General features: G+C 39.4%; 1 protein-coding gene across 3 annotated transcripts in view; it reads left to right on the top strand.

Annotated features, from left to right (window-relative positions):
- Window positions 1-25,888, top strand: part of PDE4D (phosphodiesterase 4D) — a 1,654,385-nt gene that overhangs the window by 62,743 nt on the left and 1,565,754 nt on the right. The gene's annotated exons all lie outside the window — the stretch shown is intronic.

Raw genomic sequence — 25,888 nt, 5'->3', positions numbered from 1 at the left:
GCCGCAAGGTGGAGGATTAGCCTATTGAGCCACGGCGCCGGCTCAAGATATTTTAAAAAATAAACAATAATAACACAACCATTTTTCTGTCACTCAGATAACTTGACATTGCAGAACGACCTGTGGTTGCTGATTCTTCTTTAATATCCCATCAATTTCAACATTCTTTGATTCAGCCTTCTCATTATCTCTGTTACTCAGGCTTTCCTTTCCATCCTCACTGCTGTGCTGCTGGTCTAAACCCCATACCTTTGTCCTTTAATATTGAACTGGGTTTCAAAGGTGTTTTCCTGTCTTTAGTTGTTCCTTCTCCAAGGTATTCTTTATATCACAATCAGAATAAATCGTCCAAGACCCAATTATGCCACATTCTTGCCAAAACTCTTGAGTGAGTCATAGTATCCATTTGATTAAGGCTAAGTCCCTACATGGTTAACATGCAGCTGAAGCTGGACTGCTAAGATCTGGATCCCAGCCCTGCCACTTCCTAGTTTTGTGACCTTGGAAAAATTACCCAACCCTTCTGTGTTTTCATTACCTTAATGGGGATAATCATAGTGCCTACCTCATTAAATGATTAGCCTGGCACATAGTAAGCCTGTAACAAATATTTGCTATAATGATTGGTCTATCACTGTGGCCTTTCATATTTTGTGTCCAATCTGCCATCTTGACTTTTCTCACCATTTCTAAGCACACTGTGCATTTTCCTGTTTCTATGTATTGACACTGCCTCCTCTGCCTGGAACACACTTCCCTATCTCTATTGCTGCTGTGTCATTCCAACTTCCACCTATTATTCATGTGAACCTCAAGCAGACTTTCTCCATGAACCGTCACATCTCACACCAGCCATAAATGATTGAATATTTGGCTGTATTTTATATCTTTCCTATTTATGTAATTCATAGAAGATTTCTTATGGATACATATGAATAAATCTTAGGTTTCCTGGTAGACTATAAACTCTTTGAGGGCAAGGTTTGTGTTTTTTTTTTTAATATTCCAAGGTAACAAGGAAAGTACATAAAACAGAAATATAATATATATTGATTGAATGAGTGCTTGGGAAGGGTGTGGGTTTTAGGTGAGGAATCATTATTATCAAAGCAGCCAGAAATGACTAGGATATTATTTTAAAGGGATATAAATTCATACTTCTCATCCATCCTCCATTATTACAATTCTGTCATTAGCTTGCTGCCAATTGTATTCTGGCTACTTCCTTGCAAAGACTCTGAGATAGGGAAGAGCTTGGCAAATTTAGAAATTCACAGATCAGAACAGCTGACGTGAAGTGGGTGAGGGATAAAATGCCATGTGATGATGTTGGAGAGAGAGAGAAGATAGAACATTCTAGAGCTTACAGGCCAAATTCTGGAGTTTGCATTTTTTCCCTAAGAACAATAGAAAGGCTCTGCACGGTTTTAAACTGGGGAGGGAGAGATAATAATTTACTTTTAAAATTGTACCCAGAGAATGGGAGGCCATGTGGAAGCAGAGGAAGGAGTTGGGGGGCTGCTGCAGGTGAGAGACTGACTGCCAAGGTGGGCTCTAGTGATGGCTGTGGAGATGGAGGGAGGTGAGTGGGGATGGAATTGGTTTTGAAAAGTAGAGTGGAATTGCTCATAATCTGCTGTAGGGGGGAAAAGATGAATCTGGCACCCTAGCTAGATTCCTGACTCACATACCTGGGTGGATGGTGTTATTTGCCTTTCTTGTTTAACTTGTGGCCTCAGGAATGTTTCTTCAGTAGATCATTTCCAAGAGTCTTGGACAGCTCTTTTCCTGACTTAATGCAAAAGAGGGATACTCCTACCTGTTTGGTGCCCTGAGCCCTAGGCGTTGGGGGTGTTTGTCATGTAGCATTATGCAGTAGGTACTGTAGTGCGGGGAGAAATATCTCTTAAGATACATCTGTAATGAAAGACAAGTTTCAATCATCAGGGATGGAGTGAAGTTCATTTCATCATCCACAATCCACTTGTGTTATTTTTATGGAATGCCTGTAATCCTAAAAACAAAACAAAATACTTATTTTTCCAATTATAAATGCTTTGATATTTGAATGAAAGTAATAGCTCCTAATAAGCTATCAAGTATTCTGAGAATGAAAAAAGGTTTGGGTTTTGTCAGCTGTGAACTTCTAGAGAGGTCAAATACATTTAACTGCCTTTTTCTTTTTAAGGGTACATGGTGTATTGTTCATATCTTTTTTTTTTTTTAGATTTAGTTAGTTATTTGAAAGGCAGAGTTACAGAGAGGCAGAAGCTGAGAGAGAGAGGGAGGGAGGGAGACAGGAGTGGGGGAGAGGCCTTAGGGGAAGGTTGATTAATGGGTAAACTAAGTTATAGTTAGGAGTATAAAGTTCTGGTATTCTGCACAGCAAGAGAACTACAGAAAATGGTAATGCACTGTATATTTTTCTCTTCATGAAAAACTAGGAGAAAAGGAATTTGAATGTTTCCATCACAAAGAAATGTTAAATATTTGAAAAAATAATTACATTTACCTTGTTTGGACATTACATGTTGTATATACATATAGAAACATTGCAGGATATCTCATAAATATATTCATTTTATTTGCTAAAATTTATTTATTTACTTGAAAGTCAGAGTTACACAGAGAGAGGAGAGGCAGAGACAGAGAGAGAGGTCTTCCATCTGATGGTTCACTCCCCAGATGGCTGCAACGGCTGGAGCTGAGCCAATCCAAAGCCAGGAACCAGGAGCTTCTTCTGGGTCTCCCACATGGGTGCAGGGGCCAAGGACTTGGGCCATCTTCTACTGCTCTCCCAGGCCATTGCAGAGAGCTGGTTTGGAAGTGGAGCAGCTGGGACTTGAACCGGCACCCATGTGGGATGCTGACACTGCAGGTGGCTCAAACCACACACCCTTTTGGCAGTATAACTCTGGGACAGAGTCTTAAGATTGGAATTATTAGATGGAAACGGTTACCAAAGAAATTTTTTTTTTTTTTTTTTGCTGTAGGGGTTATACAAATCTGCTTTTTTGGCAAAGTGTCTAGGAGCAACTGCATCTCCCCACAAACCCACCAACACACCGTAGGACTCCGGTAGAAAAAAAAAAAACCTCATTGTAATTTTAATCTATATTTCTTTTGTCATGAGTACAATCGAGCACCTTCTTCATGTTTACATTTATATTTCCTTTTCCCACTGTTCTCTATTTTTAAAAAATATTTATTTATTTATTTATTTGGGAGGCAGAGCCACAGACAGAGGGAGAGACAGAAAGCAGTCTTCTATCTGCTGGTTTACCCCTCAAATGACCCAAGGGCCAGAGTTGGGTTGATCTGAAACCAGGAGCTAGGAGCTTATTTCAAGTCTCCCACATGGGTGCAGGGGCTGAAGCACCTGGGCCATCCTCTACCTCTTTCCCAGGCCACTAGCAGGGAGTTGGATCAGAAGAAGAGGAGCCAGGACACAAACCATCACCCATATGGGATGCCGGCGCTGCAGACAGAGGCTTAGCCTACTATGCCACAGCACTGGCCCCTGTTAGCTATTTTTGAACTTCTGTCATTATAGGAGAGTGATGAGAGTGAAAGGGAAAACTGGCTCATTTGTCCTGACATCTTTCTGGACACTGAATAGAGGTCCTAGCTTGCAGTCCTGTGTAGACTGACTTGGGTGACTCTGCGAGTGGTCTCTATTTCTTCAAGAAACACACTTATTTTTATGTGACATATAAAATGAATATATTTAGGGGCTGGTGCTGTGGTGCAGCAGGTTAATGCCCTGGCCTGAAGCACTGGCATCCCATATGGACGCAGGTTCTAGTCCCAGCTGCTCCTCTTCTGATCCAGCTCTCTGCTATGGCCTGGGAAAACAGTGGAAAATGGCCCAACCCCTGCACCCACATGGGAGACCTGGAAGAAGCTCCTGGCTCCTGGCTTTGCATCAGTGCAGCTCTGGCCATTGTGGTCAGTTGGGGAGTGAACCAACAGATGGAAGACCTCTCTCTCTTTCTGTCTCTGCCTCTCCTCTCTGTGTAACTCTGACTTTCAAATAAATAGATAAATCTTAACAAAATAAAATGAATGTATTTATGAGATGTCCTGCAATGTTTCTATATGTATATACAACATGTAATGTCCAAACAAGGTAAATGTAATTATTTTTTCAAATATTTAACATTTCTTTGTGATGGAAACATTCAAATTCCTTTTCTCCTAGTTTTTCATGAAGAGAAAAATATACAGTGCATTACCATTTTCTGTAGTTCTCTTGCTGTGCAGAATACCAGAACTTTATACTCTTGTCTAACTATAACTTAGTTTACCCATTAATCAACCTTCCCCTAAGCCTTCCTCCCAACTACTCTCCCCAACCTCTGGTAACTACCATTGCACTGTTAACTTCTGTGAGATCACCTGTTTTTTCTTTTGAGATCAACTTTCTAGTATCCCATATATGAATGAGTTCACACAGTACTTGTCTTTCTGTGCTCAGCTTCCCATCAGTGATAATAACCTCCAGGTTGATCCGTGTTGTTACAGATGACAAGATTTCTTTCTTTTTATGGCCAAATCATATTCTGCTGTGTGTACATTGCATATTTTCTTTATCCATTCATCAGTTGGTGGACATTTAGGTTTTTCCATTCTTGATCATTATGCTGCGATAACCAGGGGAGTGAAAATGAAGATGTCTCTCCAACTGAGCCGTTTCATTTCCCTTGGGGTTACATGCTAACTCTATTTTTACTTTCTTGGAGAGTCTCTATGTTGTTTTCCACAATGGTTATGATAATTTACGTCGTCACCAGCAGTGCTTGGTGTTCCTTTTTCTGTACTTCCTCATCAGCACTTGCTGTCTTTTGTCTTTTGGATGATGGCCAATCTGACTGGAGGGACGATTGGTGAGGTTGAATATTTTTAATGTACCTGTAAGTCATTTGTATGTTTTCTTTTGTGAAATGTCTTTTTAAATCTACTTCCCATTTTTAAATTGGATTATTACTATTACCGATTTTTGCTAGATTAATTCCTTATATATTCTGGTTGTTAGCTGCTTGTCAGATGTTCACCTTTATGAAGGTTGTCTCTCTTCACTCTGTTGACTGTTGCCTTGGCTGTGTGGAAGCTCTTTAGCTTGTTGAAATCTGATCAGTCTACTTCAACTTTTGTTTCCAAAGAAAATCTTTGCTCATTTTGGTGTCCTGCAGCATCCTCCCTATGTTTCCAAGTTTCAGGTCTTACATTTAGCCCTTTAATCCATTTTGGTTGATTTTTGTACATGATGAGAGATAGGGTAATCTAGTTTCGTTCTTCTGAATGTTTTTCTAGAACCATTTATTGAAAAGTCTGTCCTTTTCCCTGTGTGAATTCTTAACACTGTTATTAAAGATCATTTGGTTATAGTGTATGGGTTTGCTTCCAGGGCCTCTATCTTGTTCAACTGGTCTATGGATCTGTGTTTATGCTAATACTGAGCTATATAAATATTTTCTAAGAGATTTATTTGAGAGGCAGAGTTACAGACAGAGGGAAAGAGACAGAGGTCCTTCTTTTGCTGGTTCACTCCTCAAATGGCTATAATGGCTGGAGCTGGGCTGATTCAAAGCCAGAAGCCAGGAGCTTCTTCTGGGTCCCCCACATGGGTGCAGGAGCCCAAGGACTTGGGCCATCTTCCACCGCTTTCCCAGGCTATCAGCAGGGAGCTGGATTGGAAGTGGAGAAGCTGGGACTCATGTTTGCCCATATTGAGTAGCAGCTCCTCAAGGAGTGGCTTACCCCGCTATGCCACAGTGCTGGACCCACCATCTGTTTTTAATTATTGTGGTTTTGTAATGTCTTTTAAAGTCAGTAGTGTAAGGCGTCCTGCTGCTGCAACCCCATGTGGGCTTTCTATTTTCAATCCAACTCTCTGCTGATACACCTGGGAAAGCAGCAGAAGATGGCCCAAGTGTCTGGGCTCCACCACCCACATGGAGCTTCCACCTGGAGAAGCTCCTGGGTCCTGGGCTCAGCCTGGTCCAGCCCTGGTCATTGTGGCCATTTGGGGAGTGAACCATTGGATGGAAGATCTCTGTCTCTCCCTCTTGGTCTACAACTCTGCTTTCAAATAAATACATAAGTGCATAAATAAGTAAATAAATGTTTTTTTAAAAAAGCTTCCGCTTTGGGGCCTTTTATAGTTTTATGCAAATTTTAGTAATATTTTTCTAGTTCTAGGATAATGTCATTGTTATTTTGATAGGGATTGTATTGAATCTGCAAATCACTTTGGATAGTGTAGATATTTTAATGATATTGACTCTTGTAACTCATGAACATGGGATATCTTTCCATTTCTTTGTGTCTTTTTCAATTTCTTTCACCAGTGTTTTGTTGTTTTCATTTTTGATATTTTTATCTTTTTGGTTATTGTTATTCCTAGGTATTTTATAATTTTTGTAGCTATTAGAAATAGAATTGGTTTTAAAATTTATTTTTCAAATGGTTTAGTCTTGGTGTGTAACAACATTAGTAATTTTTGTATGTTGACTTTGTATCCTACAACTTTACTTAATTTGTGTTAGTTATAGTGGATTTTTCAGTGGAATCTTTGGGGTGTTATGGGGGCAGGCATTTAGCCTCATGGTTAAGACACCCATGTCCTATATCAGAGTACTTGGGTTTAATTGCTGGCTCTGATTCTCAGTTCCAACATTCTGCCAGTGCAGGCCCTGGGGAGCCACAGGCAATGGCTCAAGTAGTTGGGTCCATGCCACTACATGTGGGAGACCTGGTTTGAGTTCCTGGCTCTTGGCTTCTATCTGGCCAAGTCCTGGCCATTAGTGGCATTTGGGGAATAAACTAGTAGATAAGAGTTCTGTCTGCTCTCTTTCGCTTCTCTGACTCTCAGATCAAAAAGAAAAAAGATGATATAATATTCAAGTAGTGACATTTGGATTTCTTCCTTTCCAACTTGCATGCCTTTTTTTTTTTCTTTTGCTTACTTGATCTGAGCTTGTAGTACTATGTTGAATAAAAGAGGTGAACTTGGGTATCCTTGTCTTGTTCCTGGTCTTAGAAAGCTTTCAGCTTTGCCCCATTCAGTATGATGTTAGCTGTTGTTTGTTACATGTGGTTTTTATTACATTGAGGTACATTCCTTCTATAACTAATTTGCTCAGGAGTTTTTATCATGAAATGATGTCAAATTTTATCAATGCCTTTTTATTGAGATGATCATATGATTTTTATCCTTTATTCTGTTGATGTGGTATATTGCATTTACTGATTTGCCTATGTTGACCCATCTTTGAGTCCCTGGGATGATTCTCACTTGATTATGGTTAATAATCGTTAATGTACTATTAAATTAAATTTGCTAGTATTTTGTGGAGGATTTTCTCATCTTTGTTCACGAGAAATATTGGCCTATAACTCACTTTTCTTGTGTCTTACCTGGTTTTGATATTAAGGTAATGTTAGGTTAGTAGAATGAGTTTGTAATGATTCCATCCCCTTTCATTTTCTGAAATAATTTCAGAAGAATTGATATTAATTTTTCTGTAAATATTTGGCAGAATTCAGCAGCAAAGCCATCTGGTTCTGGGATTTTCTTTGATGGGAGACTTTGTGTTACTGTTTGAATCTCACTATTTGTTTTTGGTCTATTAAGGTATTCAACTACTTTGATTAAATTTTGATAAGGTATATATACTCAATAATTTGTCCATTTCTTCTGATTACCAAATTTGTGCCTGTATAATTTGCCTGTAATAGACTCAAATAATCCTTTGTATTTCTGTGATGTCAGTTTTAATGTCTTCCTTTTCATCTCCAAATATATTTATTTGAATCTCTTTTTCTTGATGGGTCTAGCTCAGTATTTGTCAAATTTTTTTTTATAGATTTATTTGTTTTACTTGAAAGAGGAGTTACAGACAGGGAGATGCAGAGGCAGACAGAGAGAGATCTTCTATCCACTGGTCCATTCCCCTAGTGGCCGCAATGGCTGCAGCTGGGCCAGTCCAAAGCCAGAGGCCAGAAGTTTCTTCCAGGTCTCCCACGTGGGTGTAGAGACCCAAGAACTTGGGCCATCCTCCACTGCTTTCCCAGGCACACCAGTAAGGAGCTGAATCAGAAGTGGAGCAGCCAGGACTGGAACCGTTGCTCAAATGGGATGCCAGTGCTGCAGGCAGTGGCTTACCCCATTATACCATAGCATTGGCCCCTGTTTATGTTTCAAAGAAGGAACTCTTCATTGTTTTCTTGGAGGAGCGAATCTCAATTTCATTTAGTTTTGCTCTGAGTTTTGTTATTTATTTCCTTATACTAATATTGGATTTATGTTGTTCCTGACTCTAGTTCTTTGAGGAGTGGTGATAAATTTTTTATTTGAGGTCTCTGTTTTTAGATGCAGACAGTGATTGAATAAACTTCCCTGCTGGTACTTGTTTGGTTGTATTCCTTAGGTTTTGGTATGCTGTCTTTCCATTGCCAGTTCATTTCCAGAAATTTTAATTTTTCTTCTTAATTTCTCCCTTGATCTATTGGTTCTTTAGTAGTAAATTGTTGAATTTCCATATACTTACATGGTTTCCAGAGTTTTCCTTGTTATTTGTTTGATTTCTCATTTTATTACCTTATCATCAGGGAAGTTACTTGATATGATTTCTGTTTTATAACATTTGATCTGGAGAATGTTCCATATGCTTTTGTGAAGGATGTGTATCCTACAGCTACTGAGTGGAGTGTTATCTTTGCCAGGTGCAGTTGATCAGGGGCAATTTAACTTGGTATTTCTTTTGTTGACTTTCTGTCTGGATGACTTATTCATTTCTCACAGTGAGGTGTCAGTGTCTCCTAATATCATTACACTGGAGTCTACTTTTCCTGTTAATATTTGATTTATGTATTTGGGTGCTCCAGTGTATTTACAAATGCAATTTCCTCCTGCTGGATTTACCCTTTATCATTAAGTAATGTCCTTCCTTGTCTCTTTTTGCTTCTTTTGATTTGAAATCAATTTTATCTGATAGACGCCTGGCTACTTCTGTTTAGTTGCATTTGCATGGAATGTCTTCTCTGTCCTCTGAGTTTCAGTCTGTCTGTGAGGACTCAGAGATGAAATGGGTTTCTTGTAAGCAGCATATAGTGGTGTCTGGTTTTCTTTACCCATTCAGTAACTCTGTGTCTTTGAATCCATTTATTTTTAAGATAATTCTGGGTAGATAAGGTCTTTTTAATTTTTTTGATACCTGTTTTCTTATAGTTCCTTCTGTTCTTTCTCCCTTATTTCCAATCTTCCTTTGTGGTTAAGTGATTTTTTTCTAGCAATATACTTTATTCTTTATTATTTTTGGTAAGTCTCATATACTTTGTTTGGTGGTTACAAAAACAGTTATGAGTTATAACAACCTATTTTAAATGGTAACAACTTGAATCTGATTATAAGGGTAGGAAATGTAAAAAAAAAAAAAAGAGATACAAAATATAAATAAAGAATTCTACGCTTGCTTCACTCCTCCCCATATTTTTAGTTTTTGTTGTCATATTTTATACTTTTTATATTGTATGCCATCCTGTAACATAATAATATAGTTATTACTTTTATTATTTTGCATTTTGGTATGCATGTTAAGATATGAATGGTTTACATACCATGTTTACTATATTAGAACATTCTAAATTTGCCTGTGTAGTTATTCTTGCCAGTGAGTTTTCTACTTTCTGATACTGTCTTCATACTCATTATGGTTTCTTTTATTCAGCTTGAAGAACTCTAGCATTTCTTGTAAGCAAAGTCTTGTGGTGGTACTTTCTCCCAGCATTTCTTTGTCTCAGGATGTCTTTTCTCTCCCTCATATCTAAAGGAAAGCTTTGCTGGGCTCAGTGTTCTTGGCTTGTGTTTTTTCCCCTCCATTACTGTGAAAGCCTCATTCCATTACCTCTTGACCTATAAGTCTGGCCTGAGAAATTTGCAGTCAGATGAATTGGAACCCTTTTATGTGTTATTTTTTCCTTTTTCAGCTTTGAGAATAGTCTCTTTATCTATAACCTTAGTGAGCTTGATTATGGTATGTCTTGGTTCAGCTGAATCTCAGTGGCGACCTCTGATTTTATACTCAGATAGTTTCCCATTCTCTAGATTTTTGAAGGTTGTCTCTTTGAATATGCTTTCTACCCCCTTGGCATTATCAAATCCAGTAATTTGAATACTTGCTCTTTATAAGCTGTCCTGAAGTCCCAATACTTCTTCATTCATCTTGAATTTTTTTCTTCCATGTGTGTATTTTCAAATGGCTTTTCTTTGAGCTCACTGATTTTTTCTTCTTTTTGATCTGTATGCTATTGATGTATTCTATTGTGTTTTTAATTTCCCTTAGTGTGCTTGTCAGCTGAAGGATTCCTGTTCACTATTTTCAGATTACTTCTATCATCTGTCAAGTCTCTGTTAAAGCACTACATGATTTCTCTGTATTCTCTTGCAGTCCTTCTAATCTCTCTCTCTTTTAAAATATCTATTAATTTATTTGAAAGGCAGAGTTACAGAGAGGCAGAGGCAGAGAAAGAGAGAGAGATGTCTTCCATCCATTGGTTCACTCCAACGTTGGTTCACTGCAATGGCTGGAGCTATGCCAATCCGAAGTCAGGAGCCAGGAGCTTCCTCTGGGTCTCCCACGCAGATGCAGGGGCCCAAGGACTTGGGCTATCTTCTGCTGCTTTCCCAGCCATTGCAGAGAGCTGGATTGGAAGTGGGGCAGCTGGGACTCAAACGGGCACCCATGTGGAATGCTGGCACTGCAGGCAGTGGCTTTATCCACTATACCACAGCACTGGCCCCTTTAATCTCTGTAAACCAGCTGTTTAAAATTTTTCAGGTAGACATTTGACAATGTCAGCTCCTAGGAGGCTGGCTGCCGACACCTTATTTTCTTCATTAGTTGAGGCCATGTTTCCTTGATAGGCTTTGATGCTTGTTAGTGTATGATGCCATGTGTGCATTGAAACTTTGGTCATTTTCTTTTATTAGTATTAGAATTTTAAAATCTGGGTTCATTAGTGCTTTTCTTTCTAAAAATTCTAATCAGCCTTCTTATTTTTTTTTCTTTTTTTTTAAATAAATTTTATTTAACTAAATTTTTTTTAACTTTTATTTAATGAATATAAATTTCCAAAGTACGACTTATGGATTACAATGGCTTCCCCCCCATACCATCCTTCCCACCCACAACCCTCCCCTTTCCCACTCCCTCTCCCCTTCCATTCACATCAAGATTCATTTTCGATTATCTTAATATACAGAAGATCAGCTTAGTATACATTAAGTATGGATTTCAACAGTTTGCTCCCACACAGAAACATAAAGTGAAAAATAATAGATGATTTTTTTTAAATGATGATGAAATTAGAGCAGACCTATTGTCATGTTTAATCCCAGTGAGAGTCAAGTTGGGAATTGATAGTTTCTTTCTTTTTTTTTTTTTACAGAGGATCAGTTTAGTATGCATTAAGTAAGGATTTCAACAGTTTGCACCCCCATAGAAACACAAAGTGAAATATACTGTTTGAGTACTCGTTATAGCATTAAATCTCAATGTACAGCACATTAAGGATAGAGATCCTACATGAGGAGTAAGTGCACAGTGACTCCTGTTGTTGACTTTACCAATTGACACTCCTGTCTATGGCATCAGTAATCTCCCTATGCTCCAGTCATGAGTTTCCAAGGCTATGGAAGCCCTCTGAGTTCTCTGACTCTTATCTTGTTTAGACAAGGTCATAGTCAAAGTGGAGGTTCTCTCCTCCCTTCAGAGAAAGGTACCTCCTTCTTTGATGACCTGTTCTTTCCACTGGGATCTCACTCACAGAGATCTTTTGCCAGAGTGTCTTGGCTTTCCTTCCATGCCTGAAATGCCTTCTTATTTCCTTTGATCCTGTGGACACTTCGGCCACATCAGCACTGGGTGGTGTGCCAAGTTGATGTTTTCTGTAAAGTCTGCGGCCAGTGTGCTCTCACTCCCTCAGTGACGCTCTGAGCTTAGATTTGTTACACATCCCCAGCTGGTGTGTCTCTCAGAACCTACTGGGAGGCATCTACGAAGGGTTTATGCATTCCCCAAGCCTCCTCCTGGGGCCAGGACTCTCAGTCTTGTGACCACCAATACCACAATGCTAGACCACACCTAGAGTCCACAGTCCACCTGGACTAGTGCAACATAGTATAGGACCAAAGCCCACAATGCTGTGGTCTGTCTGCTGCTAAGATGGACTTACAGCAGGAGGCTCCTGTCACTACAAGAGATGCCAGCGGGGATTAAGATCAGTCAACTGGGGCCGAGAGCTTCCACTTAGCACCAGGGCAGGTCCAGACTCCAATCACAGATACTACTCTAGGGACAGGTTCTGCTGGGCTTTGCTCACTGTTGAGTTTTTTTTTTCAAGTTTTAAAATTTTATTTATTTATTTGAAAGGGTGGGTGGGATAGGAGAGAGAGAGAGAGAGAAGGAAGGAGGGAGAGAATCTTTTTTTTACTCCCCAAAGAGCCAGGGCTTGAGCCTTTAAGAGCCAGGAGCCTGGGACTCAACTGGTGTCTTGCATAGTAGGCAGCAGGCGCTCAAGTTTTTTAAAATATTTATTTGAAAGGCAGAGTTACACAGAGGCAGAGGGAGTGAGGGAGAGGGAGAGAGGGAGAGGGAGAGGGAGAAGGAGGGGGGGAGAGAGAGAAAGAGGGGGGAGTCTTTAATTCACTGGTTCACTCTCCAAATGGCTGCAATGTCCAGAATTGGGCCAATCTGAAGCCAGGAGCTAGGAGTCTCCTCCAGGTCTCCCATGTGGGTGCAGGGGCCCAAGGACTTGGGCCATCTTCCACTGCTTTCCCAGGCCATAGCAAAGGGCTGGTTCAGAAGTGGAGCACCTGTATGGGATGCTGGCATTGCAGGTAGCAGCTGGCCCCAACTGGCTCAAGTTCTTGAACCACCATCTGTTGCCTCTCAAGGTACAAATCAGCAGGAAGCTGGAATTGGAAGTGAAGTTAGGACTCATCACTGGCATTCTGATATGGAATGCCAATGTTTCGAGCAGTGTTTGTTTTTTTAATTAAAAAAATTTTCCCATAAACTTTTTATTTAAGGAATACAAACTTCATGCATTTCATAAATACAACTTTAGGAATATAGTGATTCTTCCCATTGTACCTGCCCTCCCACCCATACTCCTACCTCTCTTCCTCCTCCCTCTCCTATCTTATTTTTTACTAAGATCTATTTTCAATTAACTTTATACACCTATGATTAATTCTATAGTAAGTAAAGAGTTTGACAAATTGTATGAAAAAAAAATCAACTCTGTTCCTCAACAGTTGAGAAAAGATGTTAAAAGTCATCATATTGGGGCCAGTGCTATGGTGTAGTGGGTAAAGCCACTGCCTGCAATGCTGGTATCCCATATGGGTGCTGGTTTGAGTCCTGGCTACTCCACTTCTGATCCAGATCTCTGCTATGGCCTGGGAAAGCAGTGGAAGATGGCCCAAGTCCTTGGGCCCCTGCATCTGTGTGGGAGACCTGGAAGAAGCTCCTGGCTCCTGGCTACGGATTGGCACAGCTCTGGTTTTTGCAGCCAACTGGGGAGTGAACCAGTGGATAGAAGACCTCTCTCTCTCTCTTTCTCTCCCTCTCTGTAACTCTGAATTTCAAATAAATGAATCTTTAAAAAAGTTATCATATCTCAAAGTGTCAATTTCACTTCTATAGATTATCTTTTATGTGCTCTATTTATTACCACAGATCAGGGAGAACGTAATTTGGTATTTGTCCTTTTGGGACCGGCTTATTTCACTAAGTATAATGTTTTCCAGTTTCATGCATTTTATTGCAAATGATAGGATTTCATTTTTTTAACTACAGTGTAGTATTCCAAAAATATCCCATAATTTCTTTATCCAGTCTTCAGTTGATGTGCATTTGGGTTGCTTCCATATCTTAGCTATTGTGAATTGAGCTGCAATAAACATGGGGGTACTGATAACTCTTTCATATGCTGATTTCATTTCCCTTGGGTAAATTCCCAAGAGTGGGATTGACTGAGTCATATGGTAGGTCTATATTCAGATTTCTGAGGTATCCCCTACTGTCTTCCATAGTGGCTTTACCAGTTTGCATTCCCACCAACAGCGGATTAAGGTACCTTTCCCCCCAATATCCTCGCCAGAATTTGTTGTTTGTTGATTTCCATATGAAAGTCATTCTAAGGGGGGTGAGGTGAAATTGTGGTTTTGATTTGCTAGTGATCCTGGGTATTTTTTATGAGTCTATTGGCCATTTGGATTTCCTTTTTTGAAAAATACCTATTTAAGTTCTTTGCCCATTTCTTAACTGGGTTGTTTGTTTTGTTGTTGTTGAGTTTCTTGATCTGTTTATATATTCTGGTTATGAATCCCTTATCAGTATCATAGTTTGCAAATAATTTCTCTCATTCTGTCAGTTGCCTCTTTACTTTGCTGAGTGTTTCTTTTCCAGTGTAGAAGCTTCTCAGTTGGATGTAATCCCATCTGTCAATTTTGGTTTTGATTGCCTGTGCCTCTGGGGTCTTTCCAAGAACTCTTTGCCTATGCCCATGTCTTTCAGGGTTTCCCCAATGTTCTCTAATAATTTGATGGTGTTGGGTCATAGAGTAAGGTCTTTAATCCATTGTGAGATGATTTTTGTGTAGGGTATAAGGTAGAGGGTCTTGCTTCATACTTCTGCATGTGAAGATCCAGTTTTTCCAGCACCATTTGTTGAAGAGACTGTCCTTGCTCCAGGGATTGCTTCTAGCTCCTTTGTCAAAGATAAGTTGGCTGTAGATGTGTGGGTTGATTTCTGGCATTTCCGTTCTGTTCCATTGGTCTATCCATCTGTTTTTGTACCAGTACCAGGCTGTTTGGATTGTAACTGCCCTCTAATATGTTCTGAAACCTGGTATTGTGATGCCTCCAGCTTTGTTTTTGTTGTATAAGATTGCTTTAGCTATTCTGGATCTCCAGTGTTTCCATATGAAATTCAGCATCATTTGTTTTATATCTGAGAAGAATGTCCTTGGTATTTTGACTGATATCACATTGAATCTTTAAATTGCTTTCAGTAATATGGACATTTTGATGATACTGATTCTTCCAATCCATTAGCATGGAAAATTTTTCCATTTTTTGTGTCTTTTTCTATTACTTTCTTTAATGTTTTGTATGGTCATCATAGAGATCTTTGACATCCTTGGCTAAATTTATTCCAAGATATTTGCCTTTTTTGTAACTATTGTAAATAATATTGATTTTAGAAGTTATTTCTCAGCCGTGGCATTGTCTGTGTATACAAAGATTATTTTGATTTAAATATTCTGCCACTTTACCAAACTCTTTATGAGTTCCAATAGTCTCTTATTGAAGTCTTTTGGACCCTCCTATATGTAGAATCATGTATTCTTTAAATACAGATAGTTTGACTTCCTCCTTCCCATTTTTTTATCCATTTGATTTCTTTTTCTTGCCTAATGGCGCTGGCTAAAAATTCCAGGACTGTATTGAACAGCAGTGATAACAGTGGGCATCCTTGTCTGATTCCAGATCTCAGTGGGAATGCTTCTGACTTTTCCTCATTCACTTGGATGCTGGCCATGGATTTTTCATAAATTGCCTTGATTGTGTTGAGGAATGTTCCTTCTATACCCAATTTGCTTAAAGTTTTCATCATGAAAGGGTGTTGTATTTTATTAAATGCTTTCTCTGCATCTATTGAGATAATCATATGGTTTTCCTTCTGCAGTTTGTTAATGTGGTGTATCACATTGATTGTTTTGCGAACGTTGAACCATCCCTGCATACCAGGGATAAATCCCATTTGGTCTGGGTGAGTGATTTTTCTGATGTGTTGTTGGATTTGTTTGCCTAGTATTTTGTTGAGGATTTTTGTGTCTATGTTCATCAAGGAAATTGGTCTGTAGTTGTCTTTCTCTGTTGTATGTTTTTCAGGTTTAGGAATTAAGATAATGCTAGCTTCATAGAAGGAATTTGGGAGGATTTCCTCCCTTTCAATTTTTTTGAGTAGCTGGAGAGTAATTGGAGTTAATTCTTTAAATGTCTGTTAGAATTTAGCATTGAAGCCATCCAGTCCTGGGCTCTTGCTGGTGGGTCTTTATTACTGATTCAATTTCCATCTTGGTTTAGGGTCTGTTTAGGTTTTCTGTGTCTTCATGGCTCAATTTATGTAGTTTGTGTGTGTCCAGGAATCTATCCATTTCTTCTAGGTTTCCTGATTTTTTTGGCATACAGTTCTTTTTAGTTATTTCTGATGGTTCTTTTTGTTTCTGTGGTGTCTGTTGTTACATTTCCTTTTTCAGCTAATTTCATTAATTTGGGTCTTCTTCCTCTTTTTTTGGTTAGTTGGGCCAATGGTGTGTTAATTTTGTTTATTTCTTCAAAAAAACCTGTTTTTCATTTTGCTGATCTTTTGTATTTTTTTGTTTCACTTTTGTTTATTTCTTCTCTAATTTTAATTATTTCTTTTCTCCTGCTAGTTTTGGTTTTAGTTTGCTGTTGTTTTTCTAGATCTGTCAGATGCATTGATAACTCATTTATTTGGTGCCTCTCCAATTTCTTGATGTAAGCACCAATTCCTATAAACTTTCCTCTTTACACTGCTTTTGCTACATCCCATAAGTTTTGATATGTTGTATTGTTGTCTTCATTTATTTCAAGAAATTATTTGTCTTTTGATGTCTTCAGTGACCCACTGTTCATTCAGGAGCATGTTGTTCAGTCTCCGATTCTTGAGGTATTGATTTCCAGTTTCATTCCATTGTGGTCAGAGAAGATGCATGGTATGATTTTGATTTTTTTTTCACTTGCTGAGACTTGCTTTATGGCCTTGCCTGTGGTATATCCCAGAGAAAGTTCCATGCATTGGTGAGAAGAATGTGTATTTTGCATCTTCAGGATGAAAAGTCCTGTAGATATCTGTTAGGTCCATTTAGTGTCGGTTAACTTTGTTGCTTCCTTGCTGATTTTCTGTCTGGTTGGTCTGTCCATTGCTGAAAGTGGAGTATTAAAGTCCCCCATTATTATTGTATGGGAGTCTATGTCTCTCTTTAGATCTATTACCATTTCTTCTGCTGCAGGCTTGTCTCACCTTACTTCAAAGCTGTGCTGAGGCTCTCGGCCACTGGAGTCCTGAGATGTGCATGTCCACACACTTGTGTAGGTCCACAGTGCCCCTCTAATTTGCCTGGAGTTTCCTCTGCTATTTTATCTCTAACTCTTCCCTGAGACTGCTCTCTCTCCACTTTTTTTAAACTATCTTCCCCTAGACTAGACCAGTAAACTCCCTCCCTAGTCCACCATCTTGAAAACTCCTCACTGTTGAGTTATTTAAGCTCTATACTGAGTCCCAAGACATGGTCCTGTGGTTCCTTATTGTCTTCCCGAGGATAGGGAAATGATGATAAAGGCTTCCTATTGGTCAGATAACACTAAGCTAAGTCACACCTGAGTGTCAGAGTCACCAGGGCCTGTATAATCTCAGGGGTACATGCCAGGCCCATATGAGACTGGGATTGATACATGCCAAGGTGATTCTGTCCCAATAGGGTGCACGTCTCTGCCTGATCCTGGGGCATGCCTAGAACCTCTGTCCACAGGCGCTAGCCTAGGGATGGCTGCTCTTAGGATCAACTCTTATCATCCTGGTACTGAGTCCCAAGACATCCTTGTAGTTCCTTGATGCCTGCCAATGTTGTGGGATTGGTTATAAAGACAACTTCATTGTCATCAAGGCTGCTGCTGGCTTTATGCTAGGTCAGAACCAGGTATCAGAGTCACCATGCTCTGTGCCATCTTGGTGAGTACACGACAGGTCTATATGAGGCTAACAGTGATACACAGCCAGCCAGTCTATCTCACTGGGGCACATATCTCCAGTGCTGGGACAACTCTAGAGGTTCTGTAAGCACTGGCATGGTGATAGAGGTGTTTGGGTTTTATCAGGCAGTAGGTTTCACAGTAGTAACATGGCTCTGAGTTCCAAAGCAAGGATGTGATTTCCCTTTCTGGCCTTACTCCCTAGTGGCTGGAGTCTTGTCCTCCCTGCTAGAGTTTGGGACAGGTGGTGGAGACCATCTGGTTAAGGAGAGTCCAAACACTTAATGTGCAGGTGCAGGCCTGGGGACAGGGGCCATGAGGAAGTTATTTGCACTGCTTTTTTGTTTTTTTTGTTTAATTTTTGTAAATTGTGGTGGGCCTGGAACAGGATTTCAAGTCTAAGATCTGGGCTCAGTTTACTCTCCCTCTCCTAGGTTGGAGGTGAGACATCTCTCTATACTACTAAGCGATGTGAAGCTGGCAGAGGGTTGTCAGGCATCTCTTTCCTTGCTGGTTTCTTCAATGTATGTTTTCTTTTCTTTTTTTAAAAAAGATTTTTAAAATTTATTTAAAAGAGTTAGAGAAGTGGCGGGGAGGGAGAGAGAAAGAGCCCCCCCTCACTGGTTCACATTCCAAATGGCCGCAACGGCTGGAGCTGAACCGATCCAAAGCCAGGAGCCAGGAGCTCCTTCAGGGTATCCCACGTGGGTGCAGGGGCCCAAGGACTTGGGCCATTCCCCGCTGCTTTCCCAGGCACATTAGCAAGGAGCTGGACTAGAAGTGGAGCAGGTGGGACTCAAACTGGCATCCATATGGGATGCTGGCACTAAAGGCTGAGGCTTTAACTCACTATGCCGTGGTGCCATTCCACTCAATGTGTCTTTTCTTATTGCTGTCCTAAAACCAGGGACTGTAGCCCCTCATCTGGTTTCTGTAGCTCTTGTGTAGATGATGTGGTGTGGGAATAGCAGTTGATACTGGATTCTCTGTGGGAAGAGGGCCAACCTATCTGCTTAGCCACACCTTGCTCAGCCTCTCCCAGCGAACACATTTCCTGAAGCATCCTACATGCCAGGCTCTGTCCTAGGCACTGCAGGTACAGTCAAAAAACAAAATTCTACCTTCATAGAGCCTACATCCTGTGAGGGGGTAAGTACATTATAACTGAAGTAGCTATAAATATTTGTTATTTATTATCAGGTGGTAATTATATGAGGAAGAAGAAAGCAGAGAAAGGCTTTGGATGGTGAGTGTGGAGGAGGTGCTATTTTACATAAGGTTGTCAGCCAAGGCCTTTCCAAGTACTTCTCCCTGCCTCTGCTTCAAATGTGTCCTCTAACTGCACTCCCTTTCCTTTGTTTCTTTGAACTGTTCTCTGGTGCAGAATATGGTTATAGCTTTGGGACTGAAGCTTTCCCAATGAGTACATTACAAGGATTTCTCTCCAGTATAAAGTCTCTGATATATCAGAACCAATGAATTATATCTAAAGATCCTTATTTTTTTTACATTTCTAGGATGACAGGGAACACAATATCTGATGTAAAGTGTGGAATATTCTAGCACTCACTGAGGGCCACTTCACTCCATTCTCGGGTCATCCCCACTGTCTCACCAATGCCTGCTGACAGTCACAGAAGATACTGCTTCTCAGGGGCACTGGTTTATGGCTTTTGTCCTCATGCCCTCTTCATTTGGAGAAATTACCCCAATAAGAGAAAGTGGAAATGGATTTTATGTTCCACGACTTTTGAACATAAAACATCTACAACAGGCTTGATCTGGAAATAAAGGTTTTATTAATTTATCTATCTGAATGCTGCAAAGAAATGTTCTAAGACTTTCACCACAGAAGCAGTGGGAATTGAATTTCCATAATGGATACTAAGGATCTGAAGGATAGTCTTAATTTATATATTCTCTATGACTTTCTGTTCAAAGAAAGAGTATTAATATAAATGTAAAATAGCACAAGGAAAAGCCCAAGAATATTAAGAATACTTAAGGTCTGTAATACAACTTACAATGGAAAAGGCTATCAGTAGGTTATTGGGCAAAAGTCAGAGAGAAATTTGGACTCTAAAGTTAGCAGAAGGGGCTAGCATTGTGGTACAGTGGGTTAAGCAGCCACCTGCAATGCTGGCATCCCATGTGAGCACTGGTTTGAGTCCTGGTTGCTCTACTTCTGATCCAGCTCCCTGCTGTTGTGCCTGGGAAGGCAGCAGAAGTTGGCCCAAGTGCTTGGGTCCAGGCCACACACTTGGGAGGCCCAGATGGAGTTCTAGGCTCCTGGCTTTGACCTGGCCCAGACCCATCCATTGTGGCCATTTGGATTGTAAACCAGTGGATGGAAGATTCTCTCTCTCTGTCTCCCTTTCTCCCTCCCTCCCTTCCTTCTACCTTCCTCTCTCCTCTCTTCTCCTCTCTCCTCTCTCTCTGTCTTTCAAATAAATAAATAAATATTCAATAAAAAATATCTAGGAAAGTACCTACCATCAACTTGTAATCAAACCACAAGTTGGCTACCTAGCATTTCTTATTAGCTAGTGCTGAATGTGAAATAATAATAATAGTCTTTATGTATTAAATACTTTGTGTAGGGTATGATGCTAAGTACTTTATATATTATCTCATTTATTCTCACAGTGAGTCTGAGGGGTAGGTAATTCATCGAACGTTTAGATAAAGAAACTCAGGCCTAAAGATGGGCCAAATAGCTTGCTAAAATCAAGTCGTTAATTGGTACTAGAACTGGGTTTGAACCGTAGTTGTCTGGTTCCAAAGCTTGTGCCCCACCATTGTTTACTTAAATATATCCAAAGGACCAAGCAACAGTTTGAGATGGGTTCACAAATTGTGCTTTATTTACAGGTAGATAAACAAGATATAGAGAGGTAGTGTAGTGTGATTGTGTTGGTTTCTTAAATGTAGAGTCAGCATGTATATTGACTAAAGACCTCTGTCATAAACTCATTATATGTATGTATACATACATATATATATTTCACAGCACATTATCTGTATGATGATGATATTATCCTTCTAGTTACCTGCTTCTTTGAAGTAAAGTGATAATTAGTAGAGATTTCTGGGAGAAAGCTGTCACATATCTGCACGTTGAATCACTGTATTGGATTTTCCCATCATTAGCCCATTACCTTGTCAAATCTAATTTGGTACTTCTGAAAACAGCATGAGTTCTGTGGGTGGGTGGTGCTCATATGCTTCAGTGAGCTAAATGGCATCCTGGTGGCCCAAGAAGATTCACACTGCTTCTAAGCTTGCGTGAATAATGGTTTCCACCTGTAAAGAGGTTAGTCCATGGGAAATCAGACTTCAGTTCTGAAGGGTTTGGAATGGATGAGTCTTTGGATTTTCCTCTGAAGCTTGAGTTAGATTGAATGAATTCTTGACCTTGATACTAATCTACTTTGAAATATACTTGAAACACACCATGAGTTATTTTGCTTATCATTATTGATTTTTAAATGCAAGCACAGTGTTCTACTATTCAAAGCAAGGACTTTGTATAGGAGAAAGTTTGTTAATTTCTTGAGACATCCAAGAGAGAACTCAGGAAGATAAATGAAAGCTGGTGGATTTCTGAAATCTTTCTTGAAGATTAATATTGGAAACTTTGTCGAAGCCTGCCTTGACTTTGCTTCTGGGCTATGGATGATTCCATGTGGCAAGACAATGGTAGTAATTTGAGAACAAATAACACAATCACATTTCTTGTTCCTGATAAAATGATACCATTTGGGATTAGTGGGTGATTGACTTCATTCTCAAGAAGGACCATTTTTATTTTTTATTTATTTTTTTAACTTTTATTTAATGAATATAAATTTCCAAAGTTCAGCCTATGGATTACAATGCCCCCCCCATAACTTCCTTCTCACCCAAACCCTCCCATCTCCCGCTCCCTCTCCCCTTCCATTCACATCAAGATTCATTTTCAATTATCTTTATATACAGAAGATCAATTTAGAATATATTAAGTAAATATTTCAACAGTTTGCATCCACACAGAAACACTAAGTGTAAAATACTGTTTCAGTACTAGTTATAGCATTAAATCACAATGTACAGCATATTAAGGACAGAGATCCTACATGGGGAGTAAGTGCACAGTGACTCCTGTTATTAACTTAACAAATTGACACTTTTGTTTATGGTGTCAGTAATCTTCCTAGGCTCTTGTCATGAGTTGCCAAGGCTATGGAAGCCTTTTGAGTTTGCTGACTCTGATCTTATTTAGACAAGGTTATAGTCAAAGTGGAAGTTCTCTCCTCCCTTCAGAGAAAGGTACCTCCTTCTTTGATGGCCCAAAGAAGCACCATTTTTAACATCTGCATTCTTCTGGAAGAGTCTGAGAAGAAATTAAAGAAATCTTTAGTTCCTGAATTATCAATGTTCAACAGTCTGATAGATTCATGTGAATTTTCCCACCAGAAAAGCCACCCTGGCAAGACTCTGTGGTTTCACTGTTGTCTGAACCACTGTTGATGTAACAGTTGTCTTTGCTGCATTCCATTTCCTAGCAGCCTTGAGAGGCCTCTTAGCTTTATGAGTATGGCCCCTAAACCTACACCCTAACCCAAGAAGCTCTGAAAGTTCAAGACCTGTTTTTTCATTCTCTTTACAAATGTTCCTGAAAGAAGGCTGTGGAAATATACTCAAGTTGTCCTAAATAATTCTCTAATTTATTCAAGATGCTATCAAAAATAAAACAGAAGGAGGTGCCCTCAAATTGGACATAACGTAGTGGGCTTCAGTTTCTAAAAGAAAATCTTAAACATTATATAGTGCCCCTCTTTGTCTCTCTTAACAGTTTTTGTGTTAAAGTTTATTTTGTCTGATATTAAGATGGCTATGCCAGCTTTTTTGGTTTCTGTTGGCATGGAATATCTTTTTCCAACCTTTCACTTTCAGTGTGCATGCATCTTTGTTGGAAAGATGTTTCTTGTAAGAAGCAAATAGATGGGTTTTGTTTTTTAATCCATTCAGCCACTCTGTGCCTTTTAACTGAAGAGTTGAGGCCATTTACATTCAATGTGGCTATTGATAAGTAGTGACTTTGCCCTGCCATTTTCCCAAAGATATTTCTAATATGCTTTGAACTTCCTGTGATCTTTTACTGGGAGATTTTCTTCCTTAGCTTCTTTCGTATTGATGGCTGTGTTTCTGTGTTTCTGTGTGTAATTAATGGTATAACTAATACTCAAAAGTACTTTATACTTTGTGTTTCTGTGTGAGTGCAAACTGTTGAAATCTTTACTTAGTATATACTAAATTGATCTTCTGTATATAAAGATAATTGAAAATGAATCTTGATGTGAATGGGATGGGAGAGGGAGCGGGAGATGGGATGGTTCCAGGTGGGAGGGAGGTTATGGGGGGAAAAAGCCACTATAATCCAAAGTTGTACTTTGGAAATTTATATTTATTAAATAAAAGTTAAAAAGAAAATCTTGAAGAAGCTGTATCCTGTAGATTTTCAAGGAAAGAGAATCAGGAGACATTCACCTTCTTAAAGTCTTAGCTAATAGAAGTTGCTGTAAGTTACAAATGTAAACCTCAACTTTCACTTAGGAGTAAGAAAAACAAGTAAAAAGCTGTGAATTTTTCTAAAGAGTCTTAAATATCCTTTGAAATTGTAAACATTTTAGTAATATCTACAAAGCATGTTTTAGGGAAAGGGAAAATTAAAACAATTTACACTTATGCTATAATAATTGATTTAAAATACTTCTTATATTAAAGAAATTTAGGATAGAAAGATTTAGTAATGAGAATTCAAAAACACATAACACATTGTTCCACTAATCATCATCATTCAAAAGGAACCGTCTGTACTGGATATTTTTAGTGTTCAAGTTCAAGTTTTATATCCTACGGATGAAAGAACTACTTTTGCCTCTCTGAGAATACAATTCTGTTACAGGAACTTGTAATAGCAAACACACCTCACAATTATTCTTCCAGTTTCTTACCCTGTGTTTCCTTCCTGTTAATTTCATGCCGTGGATCTGTGCTCTGTACGAAGCATTCTCTCTTCACGTTTGTAAACCATGATTTCCTCCAGCCAGTTAGTCTTTGTTTAATTGCCGGTCCCCTGTCTCTCTCTCCTTAGGCATTTTCTTTGCAGTTTGCTGGGATCTTCTGTTTGACATACAGACCTACCTCTGAAGCTAGTGAGAGAAAAGACTGCTGTTCCTTCTGTTCTTCTCCTCCCAGCCCACCAGAGTATTTAGAATCACTTTGGTTTGTTGAGAAATGGAGGCAGAACTAAGAAATCTTAGATTCACATTCTACCACTAAAAGTAATTAGGACACCCTTGAGCTTCGCTTTTTGTACAAATGGAGTGAATTAAGACACTGTTGTTCTGGGTTCTATGGACCCGTGAATTATTGAGGATGCCTCTCCAGGTGCCCCGTACACAGCAGATGCTGACAGATACAGCTACCAGCAGCAGTGATCATACCAGAGGCTTACTTTATATGCGCCCTTTCTTACCCTGGACATTTTCTGTTTGCAAAAATACCTGAATTATAGAATTTTTCTACCAAAATCGAACTCAGTTGCATTTCACACAGTCACTTTGGCTTGGGTTACCTCTTACTGTGTCATTTACATTAAGTCTTTTTTTTCTTTTCGTATTCAAAATTAGGTTTTCTACTTGAAACACACACGAGTTGTTCACACTATCAAGTCTGCCTTCTGAGACACTTGGGCAAAAATTGGGGAAACAGAGACAAACAGAGAAATGCTTCATTTTTTTCCACCTCAGCCAGTAAGATGTACTCTTTTTTTTAAGATTTATTTGTTTATTTATTTTTTTGAAAGGCAGGGTTACAGAGAGGCAGAAGCAGAGAGAGAGGCAGAGAGAGAGAGAGAGAGAGTGTTGCATCTGCTAGTTCACTCCCAAGTTGGCCACAATGGCTGGAGCTGCGCTGATCTGAAGCCAGGAGCCAGGAGCTTCCTCCGGGTCTCCCACATGGGTGCAGGGGACCAAGGACTTGGGCCATCTTCCATTGCTTTTCCCAGGCCACAGCCGAGAGCTGGATCAGAAGTGGAGCAGCCTGGACTCAAACCGGCGCCCATATGGGTACCAGCACTTCAGGTGGCGGCTTTGCACGCTATGCCACAGTGCCAGCTGTGTAAGAGCTGTACTCTTACTCGTTATCCTCCCTTGTTTTTTGGTCACTTAGAAAGCTTTCAATCCCCATCATGTCTGAAAGTCTTTGAAAAGGAATATTTTTTGAGAAAATTCGTGTAATGCCAAATCTCACAACTATTTACAAATCCTTGTGTCATGTTTTCTGTAAGCCACAGAATTCTTTTCATCTTTGGAGTTGTATCTTCTTTTCTGTCAAGAAATCCCATTCATCTCTGGAGAAATGGTTTTCAAGTGTCATCTCTTGAGTGTAGACACCAGATCATGCCGACTAAGAGAGAGCTTGCTTTCTTCCCTGAAACTTGTAGCTGAAGAAGCTGTAACATTTGTCATCCAAATTTGGCATTTTTAAGAGTTAATGGGAGCACTATGATTAGTTATTTTGGGACATAGTCAGGAACTGGAAGTTTGTTTTGCAAACTGGATGTATTGTCACCCAGGTTATTATCTTTTGGGATTGATCTCCACTGTTATTATCAAAAACTTTGAAATTTGTTTTTTGTTTTTGCACAGCTTTGGGCAAATTACTGTGTTCTTTACCATTCGTTCATTCTTTGGACAGCTGTTTGTTGAACAGCTATCAGTTTGCAAAATATGAGGCACTGGTAGTATAATGATAAATAGCATTTATGTTTTTTTTTCTCATGGAGCTTATACCCATCTTATCTACAAGATGGGACTAGGACACCTATATGATGGAAATTCTCTGTATTATTGTGAGACACAAATGAGAACATATTTGTAAAGTATTTGGTAGACTCTTTAGTTCATAGGAGGATTTTCAAGGGGAACTCCAATAGTCTCTGTATGTTTCATGTGACACTCACCATGTAGTCCTATGTACACTTGCAGGGTCTCT

Source organism: Oryctolagus cuniculus, chromosome 14, assembly GCF_964237555.1.
Source record: "Oryctolagus cuniculus chromosome 14, mOryCun1.1, whole genome shotgun sequence".
Lineage (NCBI taxonomy): Eukaryota > Metazoa > Chordata > Mammalia > Lagomorpha > Leporidae > Oryctolagus > Oryctolagus cuniculus.
This window is presented reverse-complemented; position numbering and strand designations above follow the sequence as displayed.